Source organism: Sesamum indicum, linkage group LG7, assembly GCF_026168435.1.
Source record: "Sesamum indicum cultivar Baizhima isolate 11 linkage group LG7, ASM2616843v1, whole genome shotgun sequence".
Lineage (NCBI taxonomy): Eukaryota > Viridiplantae > Streptophyta > Magnoliopsida > Lamiales > Pedaliaceae > Sesamum > Sesamum indicum.
Window position 1 is genome coordinate 7,138,352 of NC_142663.1, and position 14,859 is coordinate 7,153,210.

Here is a 14,859-nt window from a genome sequence, read left to right on the forward strand (position 1 = left end):
TAATTTCGGACTTGTTCATGACATGTCAACCTTAACCATTATACTAAATCATCACGTCTATATTAAAAAGTAAAATCTTAAATTATGGATTTATAAAAACCTTGTACATACCATACACAATATATATATATATATATGTATATATATAAGTATAATCCAAATCCAAAAAGATAGGGTGGATATCTGGTAATGAGAAGGAGACCCACATGTGTTTCCCTCCAACCGCATACGTTGTCGTATTACGGCCGCATGCATGCTTCAATTGTTGTACAGTTGCAACCCCAATTCCGCGTCCTCCGTGCTTGTACTTTTTGTCTGCACCCTCAATTGGTCAACCCCAATTTGGTACGATTGGTTGTTCATCTATTTTAACCATGTTTTTTTTTAAAAAAAATTGTTATCAATATATATATATATATATATATATGTCTTTCAATTATTGAACTGAATTTCTTGGGAAAAAAAGATTATCTGTCTTAGGTGCATGAAATTAATTCAGAAATGTCTTGTCATGGGGCTAATCGGACTCGAATAATTCAATACAGATAACACTGAAGACAGCGATAAGTGTTGTGACATGCCTAGTCAATTATAGTTAATAATGACTGATTTTATTTTGATTTACAATTTTAATTGTTAAAATAATAATAATTATGTTATCAATCTTTTATTATATTACATACAGAATATTAAGTGAATATTTAATATAAGTATTTCGATTGCAAGGTCTTGATCTTACTATTGAAATAAGATTTTCTTGATTGTTCATGATTTTATATAATTTTTTTAATTTTTAAAACTTAAAACACGCGGAGATAAATTTGTAAAATAACGATCTTATTTATCAGTTACATGTTTTAATTATCATAATTAAAAAAAATTATCGAAAAAGAAAGTATTTTTATAATTGTAAGAGTAAAGTTAAAATCCACAAAAGTCTAAGAAAATCAAATCTCAAACACTGACAAACTCACTAAAAATCTACCCTTAGTCATTTCTACAAAGACGATTAATCTTCCTTGAACACAACTTTTAATTTATAAAGTAATAAGATTCTAATTTAGACCACATTAAAATATTCACACAGTCATTCTTGGTAAGAAACCTCATGATTCTTGAATTACCCATCTCATCATACTCCAAAACAAGTCCCTTTACTCTTTTGTCATCTATCTTTTTCATTATCCAATACAATCAACAAATACTTTAATCAACAAAAATGCATAAGGGCTTATTAGGGAAAATTCTATTTCTCTTCTCATAATTCAATCTCATTATTTACAAATTTTTTTAAAAAATAGTTTCATAACTTTGAAAAAAAAAAAAAAATCTCATTTTCAGTTCTCCTTCCAGCTTCCTTTAGGAAACTGACGGAAAAAATCATGTGCAAGCCACGTAGCCGTTATCTTTTCAGAGTAGAGTGAAACGGTCGAGTGAACGACCCTGGTTTTCTCCGTCAAGGGAGTCGATACGAGGATTGAAAGTCAAAATTTTGTAAAATTACGAGACTGTTTTAAGAAATTTCATAAATATGAGATTAAAATACACAAAATTTAAGCTACGGGATGAAAAATAAAATCTTACACGCCCGTTTATTAATTTCCCTACAATAATGCTACTTTGACTATATATAGACTTAGCCCTAATTAAATTATTCCTCATGAAATAATTTGGGGGGCATGTGATTACATTCCAATGTATACAAACAAATAACTTTGCTCAAAAGCAATTACACATAATTGGAGTCCCACTAATTGATGTACGAATGAGATTGAGACAAGAATCTAAGGTATTATTATTTGCTAGGGCAACTACACATATAAGTACTCTAATTATTTGTTTAAATCTAGGAGGAAGTTTCCATTCTCCTTCCTCCAAAAATAATGGACAAGAGTGCAGCTGACCACAATATATGTGTGTTGGTGCAAATCTAGCACAGACAGCTCATTCTTGTTTTTGTGTGTGTTCAAGAATGGTTATTGCACATATGTTTTTACCTTGTTTGGGTGCCCTATGTTTGGTAAGATGTAATAACTTTAGATTGGTCCCTTTGTCCATTACCAAATTTTGAGAATATTGCTGCAGATTTTTGCATAATTAGGGTTCTTTTGGTTGTATTATTAGAGGTGTCTGGCTGTGTATGTGATGTGTTTGAGTTGTTTTAGTGGTTTATAAGATGTTGATGAAAAATATTTGGTAAAAGTTTTGGTTGCCGTAAAAAAAAATGGTTAATTGGGGTGGAAATTTACGATGGGTTTATGAAAAACTCGTTGCAGAATGATAATTAGGAGGGATGGAAAAGAAACTAGGAAATAGGGTTGTCGGAGATGATTTGCAGTGAAAGGAAGATAAACGTTGCAAGATTTTGCGATGGATGTGACAGCCCGTCACAAAGTGCAGTAATTTTCTATGTTGAGAAAAACATCATTTGTGACGGAAGTTGTCTTGTGACAGGAACTTTTGAGGAAAAAGAATTGAGTTCTTGTGAGTGTGTTTGTGACTATAATTCCTTCCCAAAGTTCATTTCATTATTTTGGGAAATTTGTGACAATTCAATGGCAACAATTAATTTCATTCCGGCAGCCAACTCCTTGCTAATTAGTCGATGAATTTACATCAATGTTGACATAATGGTTTTCATCAATGAAATTGCAACGAGAGTTTTGGGACACAAAAGTCATTGCAAATTCACGATGATGAACAATTTACCAAATCGATAAAGCTTTGCAAATAATTTAATTATCATTAATTTGTTACAACATGTTGCGATAAATTGCGATGGATGTTGCGATGGGCTTTGTGATGAAATCTGCAACTATTTCTTAATTCTTTTATTTATTAAAAATACATATTTATGATTTATTACCAAAAAATAAGAAATTTAATTATATTCAAGATTAAATAATGAAAAGACACACACACACACACATATATATATATATATGATTTAATAAAACATAGCAATCCTAATTAATCTATGTTTATAGCCTTTTGACCGTTGTTGTTTTTAGGGTAAATTATATTTTGCCATTCGAATTATACCTTTTTTTATATTTTGGCATTTAAACTTTTTTTTTTGTGTCAATTTACTATCTCTCAACTCTGTCAAATTTGCACTTTGTCATATATGACCTTTTTTTTGTTTATTTTTCTCAAAAAATCACATGTTATGCATATGTGAAAAATATCACATCACATAACACATAAAAGGCAAAATGCAAAATTTCGTAAAATTGAGATGGTAAGTTGATACAAAAAAAAATTTAAATGTCAAAGTAAAAAAACGGTAATAGTTCGAATAGTAAAATATAAATAATCATTATTTTTATATAAGATACTATAAGGAATTTTATAAACTCAACCAAACACTCTTTTAATTTTACCTTTATACCATTTTATAATATGCTTTGATGTTGAAATATGCTTACTTTTGTATATAAGAATAACTTTTATAATGTTCATCTTTAAGTAACTTACATGATCGTCATGTCTTATTTTACTTAAATTAAATTTCTATCTTGTAAATTCAGCACTTAACATATCTTATAAGTTCACATTTTATAAATATTTTCCTTTTTTCAGTGACAATTACATACATAATTACATCAACATTTCGATAAATTACATAATACATCAATTTAATAAATACGTCAATATGATTAAAAACAATAAACATATAATAGTAACTCAATAAAATGAGATAAATATCCATACGTTTGGTGGGACTCGAATCCGTAACCTCAAATTTGTTCATAAGACCTTAACTTTAACTACTGGACTAAGATATCATTGTTCAAACACCTACTTCTAACATGCAATAATTTTGTTGGGAACTTTGTGATGATAAATATTTGAAATTACTATAGAAAAAAAAGAAGAAGAAGTAATTGCCACTATAATCGAATTCCATATAGGTCCTACTTTAAAATGGGCTATGTTAGAACATATTGTACTTTTGTTTAGTTATTTTGGGACATTCCATAACCAAAATGGTCAAAAATTCAAAATCCATTTAGTTCTGTAAATACGTTCGTTTTGCATTTTAGTTACGTAACTTGTTAGAGTTGTAAATGGTCATTTATCTATTTTAATTTCGTGATGTTAGGAAAAGTTTCGCTGGAACTTTTTGAGTTGGCTGGAAGTGGTATGTGTTCGTTAAAAATTGAGGAAACACATCTTATTAGCTGAATTAAGATGACACAAGTGGTGGCTAATGTAAAAAAAAAAAAAAAAATGGGGCGGGGGGGGGGGGGGGGACGTGGCATAAGTTGCAATTTAACGGTTATGGGCACTATTCAATATAAGTGTGAAAAAAAGTATAATTGAATTTCAACTAATAAGAAAGCATTAGCTAAAATATAAATTTTCTAATAATATCAACAAAAGATAAATAACGTACATTAGAAAAAAAAATATTATTGTCTGCATTTAATGGTTATGGACTAAAAGTCATAATAATTATTATTAATTATGATTAAATAAAATTGATATAAAAACTTAGTTCATCCACCATAAGAAAATTATTTGGCATGGCTCTAAGCCCTGGCAAATATTTTAGCCACCTTTACGAAAATTACGACAAAAATTTATTGCATAGTGACGATCAATAACTATTTACTATGATTATTTAATTTTAATGACCCGACATGTTATAATGTACAAAAAGTAGTTATTGCTAGCTTCTTCATATGTGTGCTTGTATTAATTAGGGCAAAAGACAATTTTCGTCCCACAGTTATAGGCCATTTTCGTTTTAGTCCCGTAAGTATCTAGGGTTTCAATTTGGTCCCGTAAAACTGAAAAATTCGCAATTTCAGTCCAAATTTCGCCGAAAAATTTTGTGGGTCGCCGGAAAAAGTCACATGCGATGCATGTGACTTTTAAAATTGGGGGCTCGATCCTGATTGGCTGAAAAAACTGACGTGGCGCATATGTGGCGCATACGTGTAAATTAAAAAAAAAAAAACGACTGACGTGAATTTTTAATCCACGTCAGCTGCTGACTAGGATTTAAACACAAGAACAACACAAACAGACGGGATTTCTCTCTTACATTGCAGCGTCTTCACCATTTTCACCCATTTCCCCCAAAATCAAGAAGAACCCTAGAACACCCAACAAAATTGAAGAGCAATGTCTACTGTAACAAGCACGACGGAATGCAACTGTGGAGTGGCAGCTATGATGCGCACGTCATGGACGAACGGCAATCCGGGGAGGAGGTTTCTTTCATGTCGAAATTACAAGGTAAATTTCCTAACTTAATTTAAAGTTTTAGTTTTGAAAATAATATTTTGGTTTTCCATTTTGGCAGAGAGGAGGGTGTAGGTTTTTTTTATGGGAGGACCCACCAATGTGTGAAAGAGCTAGGGTGATTATTCCCGGATTGTTAAGAAAAATCAATGCTTTGGAAGGAGATGTTGAAGCCTTGCGCACGAGCAACCGATTTATGAGAAAGTTGATGATGATGGGCTCTCTCTGTTGTTTTTTAATTTTTTTTTTTTTTGGTTTAGTTTGGTTGTAAAGTTTGTAATGAAATGTAAGCTTTTTTTTTGGAATGAAATGAAAAGGCTGAACATCAGTTTTAATTTCCACAAAGTCTTTCCACAAAGTCTCAGTTTTTCCACAAAGTCTGTTGAAAATGCAATTTCCCCAATTTTAATTTCCTAATTAAAATTGCGATAGCGAAAACATCAAAACATCAAAACATTGCGATAGCAAATTGTACGAAATGGACATAATGAAAATACTGTCATTGTCATTGTCATTGCGATAACTGGATTGTCAAAAACATCGTCATATACATCGTCATATACACCACTAGACAACAAAATACTGACTTGTCGCAAGCAAAAATCTGAAATTGTATATAACATTGAACAAAATACAACCATTGTCAAAAACATCGTCATATACACCACTAGACAATAAAAACATCGTCATATACATCACTTGTTTAACTTTAGAAACTTTTGCCCTCCTTCTTTCAATATTGCTTCACTTGCTTCAGTTTGTGGCCTCGTAGAAAATAACGGCAATATTTGTCTTCCTCTAAAAGGTGGAGGTGCACGGATTGTGACTCTTGATTGCAAAGTTGTCCCTGGATTGTTCATGTGTAATTGCTCAAACATCGATGGTCCAGGCATGAACACTGGTAGAGGGGGTACAGGTGCAGGTTGCATCTGATCTTGAGTCAAGCATGCTTCAGGTTGCTCATCTTCATCTTGTACTTGCAACGGTGGGAGAATATTTGTATGCCGAGATCCCTATAATCATCATGTAAAAGTGCACTTAAATGTAAATTCATTCTCTTTAATTGTAACAATATAACTTCATGTAAAAGTGCACTTACACTTGATGTAGCCTGTCCCAGTTGTTCAATTTCAGGTTCAGTTGTAGGTTCAGTTGCCTTTCTTTTTCCAGCCTAATACAAAGTACCAGCAGCATTATTATATGTAATATAAACTTGATGATACAACATTAAATACAAATAATAGAAAGTACCTTTTTCGTCGCTCTTTCGTGTTGTTCAGTTTGAGTTTGTCCAACCTCATGAGAAGCTTGATCCTGTCATGCAACGCTGAAAATTAGAATACATGTGTGTAAAATGAAATAGTTACAAATAAAAAAGCAAATAAAGTACCTGTTGACTCTCAGTTTGCATTCTTTGAGGACAGCTGGTACTGTTGTGTCCAGCCCCCCCCGCACGTCCTACAATGCACCGTCTTCTGATTCCTTCTTATCTTCTGCACCTGTGCTGTCTTCTTTTTCTTTTTGGCTGGAGGCTCATCGCTCTCTCTTCTTCTAGCCTTTTTCGGTCTCCTGGACCTCTACCATCCTCTTCATCACTATCATTTTCCCCTTCCACCCTCCCACTTTCCCTTTCAACCCCCACATTTTCACCACCAACTTCTAATTCACCCTCAACTCCCTCATAATCGCTATCTACCAAGTCATCTCCCTCAACACCCTCACCCTCACCTTCAGCACCCGCACCCTCACCTTCAGCACCCTCACCCTCACCTTCATTCACTTCAGCCCCCAAAAAAGTAAAGGGCTCCTCACCCCCCTCACCCATTTCAGTTTCAGCAACCCCTGTCCCCTCCTCAACAATCTGTGCAACCCCTTCACCCTCCTCAACTATCTCAACAGCCCCTTCACCCACCATAACTTCAACATAAATCATCATCTCTCTATCATTCTTCCTAATTCTCCTCCATGCTCTCATCATATCATTATTATCAATCAACAACTTAAAGCCTTTATTCACAATTATGTAAAATGCCCTATCCTTCCCTAACCCAAGACTATCACAAAACAGGTTTAGAGTTTCAATATTGATCTCTTGGGGTGATACATAATCGTATTTAGACACCCTACCCCCCACATACACAGCTTCAGGTATATGTCTAGCCACACCATTATAATGTAGAGATAGTGTTATGGAATCAGTGTCGGGGTCTGTTTAAAACAAAAAAAAAACACAAAGCAACAAAAGCAGGTTCAGTTGTAGGGGACCACACCATTAAAAACATAAAACAAACAAATAAAAGCACCATGCTCGACAGTTGGCCGACAATGACAAAACACAAATAATAAAAAACCCGACAAGGGTCCACAAAAAAGATAATAAACAAAAATAACCCGGCAAGGGTCCACATAAACAACAATTAACAAAACCCGGCAAGGGTCAATTTATCTCTATAAAAAACGAGGAGTGAAAATGGAGAATACTTACGGTATTGAGGAGGAGGCATATTCATATGCCTATCCTGCCGAACGAACACCATTTTCGCTCCAAAGTGGCTTGATCTTGTTCGTCTTCACAAATGGTGGGGAGTAGATAGGTCTTCGCAGCTTGGGTTCGAAGGAGATTAGGGAAATTAGGGCTCGAGTTCGAAAGAATTGGGTGATTTAGGAATCGGGTTTGAAGGAGTTAGGGCGCGGGTTTGAAAGAATTAGGAGAATTAGGGAAAATCTTTGCCAGATGTTGTGTTTAAATCCTAGTCAGCAGCTGACGTGGATTAAAAATCCACGTCAGTCGTTTTTTTTTTTTAATTTACACGTATGCGCCACGTCAGTTTTTTCAGCCAATCAGGATCGAGCCTCCAATTTTAAAAGTCACATGCATCGCATGTGACTTTTTCCGACAACCCACAAAATTTTCCGGCGAAATTTGGACTGAAATTGCGAATTTTTCAGTTTTACGGGACCAAATTGAAACCCTAGATACTTACGGGACTAAAACGAAAATGGCCTATAACTGTGGGACGAAAATTGTCTTTTGCCCTATTAATTAATATCTCTAAGCCACAATGGTGTTGATTAGAAAACCATATATAGCAAATAGTAAATAGGTGAACAATAAACATGTTGAGAATATATTAAATTCTAACAATACATAATTCAATTTATACTACTTAGACGTCAGTTTCACCATGATCTCTCATATATTTCAAACCAGAATAATACGACAAAAAGATAACTATTAAGTTACGATACGATAAAATCGATTTTAATTTACTGAAAATGACGTACCAAAATAACATCTCGTTTCCCATTTGGTTTCGTTTCTTTATGTTCTTTTATTCAATGACGCAATATTATTCAGTAAGAAATAAGAATTTTTTTTTCCGAATTTTGGCTTTTAAAATAAATAATTAAATTGAAGTTTTTCTTACTTGTGTCATATTCCCTCCTATCCAAGAAATATGACAATATATCATGAAATAAGCTTACCTATGCCTTTCTTGTTTTTAAAGAACCCTTAAAATCAATTTTCATAAGTCTTTCGGCAAAAATGCAATTTACACCCCTATGATATTATAAATGTCTAAATTATTTTCATATGAAAAAATTAGCAATTTATCTCTCTGTGTTTTTTGAAATGCTATAATTTACTCCTTTGTATTTTTAAAATGAAGCAATTCTAGGGGGTAAATTGCCTAATTTTAAAAAATACAGGAAGATAAATTGCTATTTTTTGGGACTAAAAATATTATGAGTTTTATGGGACTAAAAGCAACACCTGTCATAATTGTGGTACCAAAATAAATTATGTCCATGTTTGATGGGACTTAAAAAGCATTTTGCGCTACTATACAAATTTTGTTTTACATAGAAAAAAAAACATATAAAAGAACAATTGAGTTCATGTGGGATTAATTACTATTCTTTCTCTCTGACTTATAATCAGTTTCAACAAGATATATAAGTTGATAATTAAAAAAAAATATCTAATTAATTTAACTAAAAAAATAACTAAAAGAGCACTCCAAAAGATAATTACAATTATGCAGTGTATAATCTATTGAGTAAAATAAAATTATGTTGAATATAATTTTATTTCAAATTAATAACTTAGATATTATTCTTATGATAATTTATTAATATATAATAAACAATTAGTTTTGTAAATTCAAAGTTTTGAATAGTTTATTTTATTTCATATACAGCTATAGAGTATGCTCACATATTATAATGCACTTAATTTTTGAAAATAGAATTTTGAAAAATTGTAAAAGAATCACAGAGATAGAATTATTTGTTAATAAAGCATAACAAACAATAAAAATAAAAAAAGATTGAAATATTAAAAATAAATAAAAACTATTAAACTTCACTATAAAAATAGTCTATAAAAATTCTAAAAAAAATGATTACACAATATGAATGTATACGATGGATTATATGAGATGATTAAATTGAACTAATAAATAATAAGTAAATATTTTTTCAATAGTTTGTAAGAATTATGTAGTTATATATATATATATAATATAAATAGTTAAGATGGAAATTTAAATTTTAAAGATTAATTTTATTTTAAAGATGGAACTAAACACATGCTCAAGTATAATATTAACCAGTAATTTGTGGCACATCCTATGTGTGTGCATCTTCTATAAATGTTATTTAAAAAAAAATATTTTTAAAATTTTATTATTAAATAAAGTATATATGAAATAATAAGTTAATATTAAATTTATAAAAAAATCGTGACAAAAAAGAAGAGATGAATAAAAATTAAAAAAATAAATAAATAAATTATTGAAAGATAATGGGGGAATGGGAAGTTACATAAAAATTTAAAAACAATAAATTAAATATAAAAAACAGACCAAAAAATATAAAGACAGCAAAGAGGTTCTCACTTAGTATATAGTATAGAGATACTATAGAGATTAGAATGTGAAAATTGGGTGTACACTGTAAAATTCCATTTAGGTTTTGTTTTCTTTAGCATTCTTAGTAAAAAATTTTGATCAATTCTTGAATGAATTTTATCATAAGGAAAATTAAGAATGTGAAAGTCTGCGGATGCAAGGTTTTAGATAAATATAAAATTTGAGAGACATTTTTTAAAAAGTTTTGTATCTAAGTTTAGAAGCTTTTTGCTATAGTTTTTAGAGCTTCCCACCACACGATTAAGAAAAATCTTCACCGTTCACCTAAGGAGACCGTATGTATAAATATAGGGTAGGAGTTCATTTTTAGTATTAGTTTCCGTATCAATATCTTCAATTCGACCAAAATTTTTTCATTAATTTTTTTTACTTATTTTTCATTTTCTTTATTCAAATATACTTATTGTAACTATAAATTCCAAACAAATATATATCTTTATATTAATTACTTTAACATGTTATTTAAGAATTGAGAAAGAACAAAAAAATCAATTTTAAAAAATTTAAAAATACACCTCACACGCAACGTGCATATATTTTACTAGTTCCGTTATTATTAAAAAAAGAAAAAAGAAAAATTTTATGCACATATTGTCAGAACAGGTAAGAGTAATCGTGGGAATAAAAGAAAAACACACACAAAAAAAAGTTGCTCGTAGAGAGAAGGTACTAACACTAATCTTGTGAAAATAAAGAGAGAGACAGATTCGCGGCTTCTTTTGCTTGAGTTTTGCAGGATTAATAAGTTCTCTTTTTTCTGCGATAATAAATAATTCAACTATCAAATTCGATCTATAGGTTTTTTTGTCATGGAAGAGACGTTGAAAGTGAATGATAAAAAAATGAAATTGGGAAGTTATTTGATAAACTATATTTTAGGATGAAAGTTTTACTTTTTTAATCATTTTATTCCTTTTTAAATGTTAAGTATGATGGCAACTTAGGAACTATACATTTTTTGCACCTCAAATTAGTTATTTTAGGAGGCTTAGACTTCATATTAAGTGCAATTTTGAAGGTTTCTCTAAAAATACATATTGAATGACAATAATTTCAATTTTTTTTCATGATATAATTATTAGTAAAAAGAATTATGCATGAAATTATTTATATGAATAATTAATGATTATAATGATAATCTAATATTAGAATAAATATAATTACAATATACTTGTTGTCCGTACTCTATTATCACACTATACATACACAATTGATTGCTTATAACAACAATTTCGTGCATAAACTTTTTGTTATTAATTATTGCTAGTGACAACTTCGGGTAGATTATATTTTTGGTCCGTATAAATAGCCATTTATTCACTTTTGGTCTCTAATGTTCATCTACCACGATTTTGTTTCCTAATATTTATAATTTTTTGCAGATTTGGTGTGATTGTCAAGTTAGTTGTTAAAACTAATGGAGTACGGGAACATCGTGTAACTCATGACCTTGCACACATTTGGTCCCAACCAGACCAAGAAGAACAAGTACCCGCTGTGTAAAGTAGCACAACCGTGTTGCCACTATCTCCACTCATCTAGTCGTAAATAAATAGATGCTAAAAAAAAGATAATTATTTTTCAATCAACCATCAAAACAAAAGCGGCATACTTCACACTTGCAAAAGGGAAAGATAGAACAAGAATTACCCCGTAAATTCCTTAAAACAGATAATGAAACCAAAAGGAAACAAAAAATGGAAAATAGAAGTAGAACAGAGGAACCACAAGACTAAAATTCGCAAAAGTTTCATTGAAAGAAATGTGGTGGTCATCCTTTTCAGTGTCTACTAACACACCATCATAATCAAACAAAAGTACCTTGTAAAGAACTGATGGTGCAATACCAGCAATGCATTGCACTACTCCAAACCCTTTCCCACTGTTTAAAGTTCTTTTCTTGAAGATTAGGGTGTTTAATCTTGAACCTCCCAGTATTATGGAACATGATGATAATGATAAACAAACAGTCTTTTTGGTAAAGAATTAGGTTTTTGCTGATGAAGATGAAGCTGTGAGTGGAGGAAGAGAGATAGCTTTTGCTACCATTGAAAATTTTATTTTTTATGTTTTTCTTCCTTTCTTTTGTGCTGAGGTATGATTTGGTTGAAAAGCAACGACTCTTTTTTTTTTTTTATATATATATATTACAATATTATTTTTATGTTCCTCATCCTATAGACATGGTATAAAACACGAAGATGCACAATATAAGCACAGACCAAGTGTTATTTTAGGCCATGCAATGAGGTTAGTTTTGATGGCCAATTTGACGGTCAAACCAAATGTAGAAAACATTATAAATATTAGGAATTAAAATCGTGGAACATGAACATTAGGGACCACAAGCAAATGAGTGGCTATATATAGGTATAGTTTACGTCACACTTTTAAACAAATAGTGACTACTAAAAATGTAATTATTATTATAATGACAAAATAAAAACTCTAATCAATATATAATTATTGATACTTTAATATTATCATTTAATTTTTATAGCTAATGTTCTTGTTCATTAAATCTGTGTACACACACACACACCTATCAATCATCACAAAGTCCATTGGGCCTGTTTTATATGCGACTAAATGGAGCTCCCTTATATAGTGATTGGACTGGTCAGGCTCAATATATGCTTAATAATCTCTGAGCCAGCTTTAATTCAAATAATGTTTTCGTTCGATCCTAGTTTTTTCTAGTCCACTTAGAAATTAGAATCAGAATTAATGCAAAAATAAATATATATATATATAAAATAATTTTATAATAAGTTCACAAATGCAAAATATATTTAAATCTTATTTATTTCACACATGAAGAAATTATTATTAAAGAAAATAAATATAGAAAGTTCACCAAATCCAAATCTCTATTATAGAATGAAAAAAAAATGCTATTGATTTAGAAAGTATACATTTATAATTAAAAAGGTAAATTACATTGACACGTTCTGAGCTTGGGTCAAAATACACAAATATTTTTTTATTTTTTATAAAATTATAGCTCCCTTGGAGGTTATAATTGTAATTACAACTATACCTCCTATTCAAATGCAAAACATACACAAACACCCTCTGGAAAACATGTCACCAACACCCCTCAAGGGGCATATCAATAATTATGTAAAACACAAAGGGTATTTGTGTAATTTGACTTAACTTCAAGAATGTCGATAGCAATTTGATTTCAATTTTAATAACAACTTTGTAATAATAAAAAATTTAATATAATTTTTTGACATATTTATGCTGCAAATATACCACTGTGCATATCATAATTAATAATTTAGACACAACAATTATTTTTCAACTTTCTTGAATAACTATTATATAGCAAAACAAAATATTTTATCACTATTACATATATAGGTTACAACTATTAATTCCTTAATAAATATACTATATATTTTCTTGATACTAAATATAGAACTAATGTATTTTCTCTTGATACATTTGATTATCATCATGGTTTCCAACAACACTACAAAAAAATTACTATTGCATGTATTTTAATTATTATGAATTAAAAATCATGATAAAATACTATTATTTAATCATAGTTAAATAAAATAAAAATAAAAATTTATTATTCACCATGAGAAAAGTATTCGAGATGGTTCATAATTATTACAAAATATTCATCATTACTTTTGGTCACGATAAATGTTTCACCCACACTCGTAAAAAATCATGATCAATAAATATTGCATGGTCCTGATAAATAACTATTATTAGAATTATTTTTTTAATTATAATTAAATGTTATTTTTGTTAATGCAATATATTGTCAAATGGTTAGAAAAACATGATCACATGGCAAAAATAAGGGGGGGAAAGTCTTTATTTTTTTGCTTTTCTCTTTAATCTTTTTCCAAACGTAGGTATCAGTTAACCTCAAAACTATTACAAGATTGATATTTGTGGAGTCCAGACAAGCCACTTCAAGTACCTAAATGGAAACCTTTTGTTCGGAAAATGTCTAATCAGAGCTTAATTGATTAAATGTCAGATGTTTTTATAATTATAATGTGATTAAGGATTAAATACATATTTTATCCCATAATTTAAATTTTTGACGTTTTTGTCCTTTAAATTTTTAGAATAGCATTTTGGGTTTAGTTCTTTTTAATTTTTGCGATTTTAGTCCTTTTATTTATCGAGATTTACCTCTACTGGAAAGAAATGTGAATATTGGCAAAAAATGACTAAAATTGTAAATTTAAAAAAGATATAGAACCAAAATACTATCCTGTAAATTTAGAGGATAAAAATGATGACAGAAATGAATCAATAGGAACAAAAACCCCAAATTTAAGATGTCACATGAGAGCACATGTACTTTTTAGATGATTAGTCAACTCCGAAAATAAAATTCAAAATCATAAAAATTTGAAAGATGTAAGATCAAAATGTTATTGTAAAAATTAAAGAATGAAATATCAAATACTCTAAATTACACAACAAAAATACATTTAAGTCTGTGATTAATAATCACCCTACTTGAACGATTGAACAAATAATGGTGGGCTAAGAGAATTCATCTCCAATTTGAGTTTTTATATTCCAAATTCAATTATTTAATATTCAACCATATTTAATTTACATGCATAATGTGTATAATAATTACCTTATTTATTTTATTAAAAATTTATGCACCTTCTAATATGTATAT